This window comes from Rhinolophus ferrumequinum, chromosome 4 (genome assembly GCF_004115265.2).
Source record: "Rhinolophus ferrumequinum isolate MPI-CBG mRhiFer1 chromosome 4, mRhiFer1_v1.p, whole genome shotgun sequence".
Classification (NCBI taxonomy): Eukaryota; Metazoa; Chordata; class Mammalia; order Chiroptera; family Rhinolophidae; genus Rhinolophus; species Rhinolophus ferrumequinum.
The window spans coordinates 75,762,235-75,770,735 of record NC_046287.1 but is presented as its reverse complement, the minus strand read 5'-3'; positions in this window follow the sequence as shown (position 1 = coordinate 75,770,735).

Sequence of the window (8,501 nt, the reverse complement as noted above, 5' to 3'; positions counted from 1 at the left end):
AGACTCCAAGTTCTTGTCCTTAACTTCTGTGCAGCCCCGCTGGCTTCCCCGGGTAATCAGAACAAGAATGGAAGAAGTTGCCGGTTTGAAATGACAGAAGATTGCACTGGCCTGCTGATTCAGAGCAAATATAAACTTTTCGTTTTGCTTTCAAATATCATGGACTGAAGTTTCAAATTAGCCACAACCTTGCTTCTATAGCCACACTCAGGCAGTTCTCTCCGAGATTTCTTCCCAGAGCAGTACAGGTCCTAAACACCTGTAGCCATCAAACCTGCCAACCTCTCCCTGCAGACATCCAAGCCTATGTTTGGCACATACTCACCCTATAGCTTTTAAAAATAACTTCACTTGACCTTTGAAAGTGTCCACGAATTCTACAACCTCAATTCTACCAGCCACCAGGCTTTGGGAGTCATTCCATAAGTGTTTGCCATGTGGCAAGGCAAACCTGGACCTTTCCAATAAAGCAGCCAAAGAATGGTACTTATCAAGGAAATACATAAATCCACCTGTGTCTCAGGTGACTCCAGCTTCCACTTTCCCTTTTGTAACTTTCCTATATCCATGCCTTCACGGGAAAGTACTAAATTAAAATAAATTTCCTTTCATTCATTAATGTAGTTGTTCGGTAAATATTTTATGTACTTGGCACCATGCTCAAAACATAGCCCTTAACCTGCAAATAGCAGTGTCATGCAGGGACTCTGGTCCCGCTCCCAGCATAAGAACACAGGATAGGGAGAGGTCAAAAAGGAACACCAACAGAGCCCCGGATTGGGGGTTCATACCACTTTATTCTTGCTGGAGGCTGGATTGGAGATATAGGAAGCAGGAGTCACACAATCTGCAATCCGCAGTCCACTTCTCTGCCACCCAGCCAACCAACTTGCTAGCTGCAATCCACGCTTGTTAGCTGAGCCACGGCAGTTATATCAGTGGCTAATGGCTGACCGGGTACAGCTGATGGCCAACTAGTCACAGCTGATGACCATCTACTACCCGAGCCAGCACCTTTCCACGTGAGGCCGAGAGCCTGGAAACTGCTCTCTGGGACTCTGCCCCACAAGCAGCATGCACTGTGGATGTACAGATGAGATACAGAGAGGAAATAGAGAGTCCATAAGAAAATGAGAGCATTGGACAAGAATTTGTGAATTAATAAATACATTAAATGAATTGAAAAGTAGGGTTTTTAAGTTAATAAATTTTCGTTTTTAGAGCAGTCTTAAGCTCACAGCAAAACTGAAGGAAAGTACAGAGATTTCCCGTATATCCCTGTCCCACATGCACAGTCTCCCCCATTATCTACCTTCCACACCACACTGGCACCTTTATTTATCTACAAACCTACATTGATACATCATTATCATCCAAATCATAGTTTACATTAGGTTCACTACTGGTATTGTACCTTCCATGGGTTTGGACACTTGCATAATGACATGTATTCATCTTTATAGTGTCACACAGAGTATTTTCAATGCGGTAAAAATACTCTGTGCTCTGCTTATTCAACCTTCCTTCCCCTCAGCCTCTGGCAACCACTTATCTTTTTAGTCTTCATAGTTTTGCCTTTTCCAGAATATCATACGGTGGGAATTCTACAGTTTGTAGCCTTCCAAATTGGTTTGTTTTACTTAGTAATGTACTTTTAAGTTTCCTCTATGCCCTTTCATGGCTTGATAGCTCATTTGTTTTTAGCACTGAATAATATTCTATTGTCTGGATGTACCACAGTTTAGTTATCCATTCACCTGAAGGGCATCTTTGTTCCTTCCAAGTTTGGGCAATTATGAATAAAGCTGCTATAAACATCAATGTGCAGGGTTTTGTGAAGACGTAAATTTTCAACTGCTTTGAGTAAATCCCAAGGGGACCAGTTGCTGGATCACATAGTAAGAGCACGTTTAGTTTTGTAAGAAATCACCAAACTGTCTTCCAAAGTGGCTGTACTATTTTGCATTCCCACCAGCAATGAATGAATTCCCATTGCTCCACATCCTTGGCAGCTGAAAGCCAAAGATAGAAAGTGTTAAAAGAAAAACAACAAATTACATACTGGGGAACAATTAATCCAACTAACTGCTGAATTCTCATCAGAAACTATATTAGCTTTCTATTGCTGTCATAGCAAATTATCTTAATTAAATTAATTTAGAGACTTAAAGTAACACTCATTTATTAGTTCACAGTTGTATCATCCGGAAGTCTAGGTAGAGAGCCACTCAGCGGGGCCCTCTGGTAGAACCCTACACGGACAAAATCAAGTGGTCAGTAAGGCTGTGTTCCTTTCTGGAGGTTCTAGGGATGAATCTGCTTCCAAGCTTATTCAAGCTGTTGGCACAATCCAGTTCTTGAATTGTAAATTTGTAAAACTAAGGTTATCCTAAATTTCTAGAGGTTGGCTGCATTCCATAACTCAGGGCCCCTTTCCTTCATCTTCAAAGCCTGCAGTGGTGGGTTAAGTCCCATTCATGCTTCAAATCTCTCTTAACTTCTGCCATCTCCCCTGTCTCGAGTCTGAAAAGCCTCTTTTGCTGTGTAATGTAATATTTTCACAGGTTTGAAGGGTAAGGGCGTGGACATATTTGGAGGGTCATTATTCTAAATAACACTGAAATAATGATGGGTAAAAGAAAGTTGAAACAGCATCTTTAAAGTGCTAAAAGAACAAACCTTTCAAACCAGAATGTAAAGGAACTAAACTTCCTAGTTAAAGACATTCAGGTTAAATAACAGTTAAGAAGCTTTATGCTATTTGCATGAAACTCACTAAAACATGAGGAACAAAACAGTTGCGAATAAAAATGATGAGACATATATATCAGATGCATTTAAAACAAAGACTGATGCAGCCTATATTGATATCTGACAAAATAGACTTTGTTATAGATGGAATGTTCGTGTCCCCTCAAAATTCCTATGTTGAAACCTAATCCCCAATATGATGGTGTCTGGGTTATACTTTCCTCCTTCCTGCTCGTCCAGTTCACTGTGTGTCATTTATCCTGATACCTACCGCGTATCAGGTTACGCTACCGCGTAGCGTCCTCTTCCTCTCCGTTTTGGAATCCCACTGCAAGACTGGGGAAGCAGCCCCAGTACCGAACACAGTATCTGGTACACAGTAGACACCAACAATTATTTGTTGGATGAAATGACAGAATAAGGGAATCTATTATTGTCTGGTGGCTTTAAGATAACATAATTTCTACGAAATTATGTCTTTCATCATATTTGGAAACTTGTAATCTATCAGAAAAATACTATTTGTCAGACTAATGGATTTTAATGCATTTGTCACCCTCAAGTCATGAAACATTTTTTTCTGTATTTATTTCCCCAGTCAATAGCAAAAAGGAGTAAATCTAGTTTTCACTCAAGGAATTTTTATATTGCGTTATTAGGCTAATTAATATGGATTTTATTTCTTTGCATGATGTAAGAAGATATCACGTAACTCTAGAAGATGTAAACCAATGCAATTCAGGAATTTAAATTTTATTTAGAGTATATACATTTTCACTAAATATACACATATCCTAATTTCACAAGGTTTCCAATAAAATATTGCTTACAGAATGAAAGCAATATTTATTTTCTTACAGAAGAAAATAAATAGTGTAAGGAACATTAGGAATGGTTCAAGAAAATAAATAGTGTAAGGAACATTAGGAATAGTTCAAGTTTCTCGTCGATACGCATGAAAATACATGACAAAAACAGTTCAGTAATGAGCCTAGTGTATGCACTGTGGTGGCAATTATAAAATAAATGTACTCAAGATTCTGTTGGAAATCAGTGGAATAAAGGGAAAGGTAGGTGCTTATATAAAAGCAGACCACCTGGATTGAAATTTGTGAGTGAGGGGCTGGTTTGGCCAGAAGCCCTGAGTCTTCCTTTTTTATTCAGAGGGGCCGCCCATCTCACCCCATGGGGATAGCTACAGTGTGAGCTATGTCTCTTGAGGGTCTTTGGGAAGTTGAGAACAGAAAAAAAATGTCAGTGAATTCATGATCAAATTCCAAAATATGCATTATAATAAGGATGAAGTGAAAAGCTTCAAAAGACTGAGAAAAATGAGGAAACTTCCCCCAAATTGTAGGAATATATAAGGATTTGGATAAAAAGAAAAGATGGGTGTGGGGGCATTTCAGAAACAGAGGAGGGCCATTATCAAATGTGCCGGGAAAGAAATAAGGTTGACACAGAAGGACAGGGATATGTGTGCAGTCTGCTGGACAGATCTGTTTGGCGAGCAAAGATGAGAAATTGCCTCATTAATTTCTTTATAAATGTACTTGCTGTCCCTCAAAAAACTCACCACACACAAAAGCTAAATGCATTAAAACATCTTATATGTTTCTGTTATTGAGGGGAGAAGATGCTACAATCAAAGAAATAAATTTGAATATTGCCTGCTATACTCAAATAAAATGATGATAAAGTGGAGTGCAAACACACGCATACACACACACACACACACACACACACACACACACACAAATCCTCACAGCCATTAAGAATGCATAAAGCAACAACAGGGCCTTGTCAAGGATTTGATCCACATGGTTCTTTCTCAGTGTAACACCGGATATGAGCCAGGAGTTCCTCTCTGGTAGAGCTAAGACGTCATCTTAAACCTTTAGAGAGTGACGTCAGTCCACTTGATCTAATCAGGAATCAGGTTTCTCCAGGGGACCTCCACCAGCTTGTACTGTTTCCCCAAAAATAAGACCTAGCTGGACAATCAGCTGTAATGCATCTTTTGGAGCAAAAATTAATACAAGACTCAGTATTCTATTCTATTCTATTCTATTCTATTCTATTCTATTCTATTCTATTCTATTCTATTCTATTCTATTCTATTCTAGTATATTATATAAGACCGGGTCTTATATTATAGTAAAATAAGATTGGGTCTTATATTAATTTTTGTTCCAAAAGACGTATTAGAGCTGATTGTCCGGCGAGGTCTTTTTTGGGGGGAAACATGGTATCAGGGCCCTGAGCTGCATTCCATGAGTGATTGCACAGCCAATATTTACTGAGCACTTCTGAGAAATTTCGTAAGTCAGAACAGTAGTAACCCAGGAAGTATGATTGTGTAAATAAGAAGTTTTCACACACACACACGCACACACATGCACACGCACACACACACACATTGAAATGGCTGTGTGTGCCCGTGCCTGTATGTGTACTGGGGAAGGATACTTGATAAATGCAGCTCACCAAATGCAAATGGGTTACAAATGATTTCAGAGTGACACAGGCAGAGTTCCCTTTCCATTCTTTGACCGCATTACCATTCCAATCTGGAGGACACATCAACCTGCCTGCAGTATATGTGTTGACTGAAGGGGAAGAGATTTCACTCTGTGTACCTATTTCCTTTTGTAAAGGAAGGAGAACATCAGCAATCCATTCGGGGAGAAGTTGTGCTTTTCATTACGTCTTTAACTGCAAATTACTTACAAATAACCCTTTTGCCCCCAATTACTGTCACTCCTGAGGTGGTATAGGTACGCAGGACTGAATCAGAGTCACATTGCTGGAGTCTTGAGTTAACACGGAAAACTCCTGAGTAATCAGAAAAACTTTCTGATTTTGATTTACTCTCTGTCACTCCAAACATCTAACTGTTATTTCAACAGTAACATATACTAGAGCTTTTTAAAGTATGGGGGGAAAGAGCACTAAAGATCATAGTTCAGTTTTTATTAAATGTATTGCTTCTTAACTCACAACCCTTGACCACACTGACATTTTTTCGCAAAGGCCTTGACAGCTCATAAGCAAGTTTTGTTCACTTTTATGTACACAGCGTGTAGCAAAGGGTAGAGACGACACAAATATTTGTTCCTGCAACGCACAAAATGAATCGAACTGAGTGCATAAAGAACGGCGGAATGACAGCAGGGACAGCATGAGAGCCTCAGGCGCACAGTACTTGAAGCCAAGATGAAACCGAGAGTATTATTTTTGTTTTGTTAAATGAAGCAGGGTGGAAGAACAAGAGGGCGCAAGCTGTGGACTTGAAGCTGGAGGCTGTCATCTTATTCCTCCTATACAGCACAGACTTGACCTTGTTCACCCTTCACCTAATGGCACATATAATGCTTCTGGCATTCATTGACTGCAATAGATACTCAGAAATAATTTTTAGATCAATGCAGAGCAAAAGTAGCACCTTCAGACTTTGTTGCACCCACGTCACACAAAGTCTCCAGTATTGAACGCACTGAATTGGTAGAAAACGAGAAATCTTCAAATGACCCAAACTCTTCTGGATTAGAGTCAATTTCTCAAGTGATTTAAACTAGTTTAGGAAACTTCTGTGAATTACAGCTTATTCTGTAGGAGCACTTAAAACTAATCTTTCTTAGGATACATTTAAAAAATAATAGACTCTTAAAAGGAATATTTGAAGGTTGGGATGGGAATGAGGGAGAAAAATAGCAACAACAAAGCATTATTGAACTTTTACAATGTGTCCAAACTGCTGTGTTGTCTGTGGGAAGAAGCTTTGAGGCCAGAGTCAGGACTTTGAATTTCAGTCTCAAAACTGATCTGCAGTGTGACCTTTAGAAAGTTACGTTCTCTGTGCCTCAGTTTCCTGATCTCGAAAATGGAGATAATAAACAGGGTCGCTGGCTGGACGCAAAATGCTTGGAGTGTAATGAGCTCTCAGTGACAACCGCTCTCATTCAGGTTATTCATATTGGTTCCACACAACTTCTGTGGGGTACCAGTCCACCTCCTCTAGAGCTGAGGAAAGTAAGTAGAAGTTCAGTAGTTGGTTCCCTATCAGAGAGCTGATAAGTGGCAGGGCACAATTTTGAACTCAGGTCTGTGACTCAAAAGCTGCAACCTCTACCTTCCACTGATACCTGAAGGTGTGGGAGTTTGAGTGTACCCCGAGGTTAAAAAGCACCAGTCTGGTGCCTGGCGTTAAAAAGCAGCTCTCCTGCCAAGTTATTATAGAATGGACTGAATTTGATCCATGAAGCCAACTGAACCTGAAGGCTGCACAGCTACGGTGGCAGGGGGGTGAACTCCTGTCCGATCCAGTCACAGACCGTCCACCAGAATGAAGCAGGGCTCATGTTGGGTGCAGCAGAGGGCTTGGTAAAGAGAGTGGGCTCCGGCGTCAGACCCCAAGGTAGAATGGGGCTTTGCCACTTGCCAGCTTTGTCATCAGGGACAAATGTCTCGGTTTCCCTTATATAAAATGGGGGTGATGGGACTAGATACTGCTCCCCAGGACAGTTGTTGGGATTATGTAGCTAAAGCTCCTAGAATTCAGCCTGGTGCACAGACTCCACAATGTTCTTTTTCTGGTGAAGAACAAACCTTGCCTTGTCACTCAGTGTGAGGACATCTCCCGACGCATGGGATGATTCCAAGCTGTGGCACGGAAGTGAAATGTAAGAACTGCAGTGACCAATGACCCGAGGGTATTTTTAAATTTTGTGAAATTCCCCGTCAGAAGTAAAAACTCAGCATTTTTGAGAGCTTATAATTATTAAAAACAATCTCAATCCATTACGGGATTTTAGTTGGAGAACCTTTTTGCATTTGAACATTCAGTTTAATTAGAGGTATCTTTTTAATAAGGTTTATCAATAAAATTTCATTTTGTCCATCTTAAAATATTTGAAGTATACTTACTTTTGAAAGAAGGGAAAAACACTCTTTAAGGTAAAAAAATTTAAAAACAGAAACCACAAGAGCATTTAAAAATGTCTGTAACCCCAATTTGCAGGTGGGCTAACATTGCAAATTTGATAAAGTGGAACTGTGCTTCAGTCTTTGAGAGAGGCATGAGGGGGATGACACACCCTCTAGATAGATCTATTTCTTTCCCTATATTCTCTCCTTATCCCCAAACTGTTAGGTATATCCATAAACATTAAAATGAATTGAAGCAATAGTCATGACATTTTGAGAATTTCATTTTACCCCTTGAGATGATTGGATAATGGCTCCGATCTAGAATCACTGAGCTCATATTTATCATCTCTTCCATGTCGACCCTGCACAATTAGCTCTTTCCAAGATATATTTGGTACAATGACATTTTCACTCAAATGTGTAACACATTTACTTCCTCCTCTATGTTTAGCATAATTTGAAAATGTAGCCTCTTGTATGGCCACACTTTCTAACAGCACAGTGACAAGCGCTTTAATTACCTAAGTATTCACACAAGCAGAGGTTTTCTTGGGGGGGAAAAATACTTGTCATTCTTTTCAAGTGGTTCATTCTGCTTGCAGTAGAGGCAGTAAACTGCTGGTGAGGAAATTAAATTCTGACAAACAACTCTTTCTCTTAGCTGGTGCACTAATTGAAATTGAACCTAATGCCTTTGATGAAGAGCAATACACAGAAAGCCAGTCTGCAAGAGAGAAAAAGCAGCCCACATTGACCTTCAAAAAGTTACTGAGCAGATTCAGCAGGCTGGGTGAAAGTGGACATTGTAGCAAAGGGGAGCC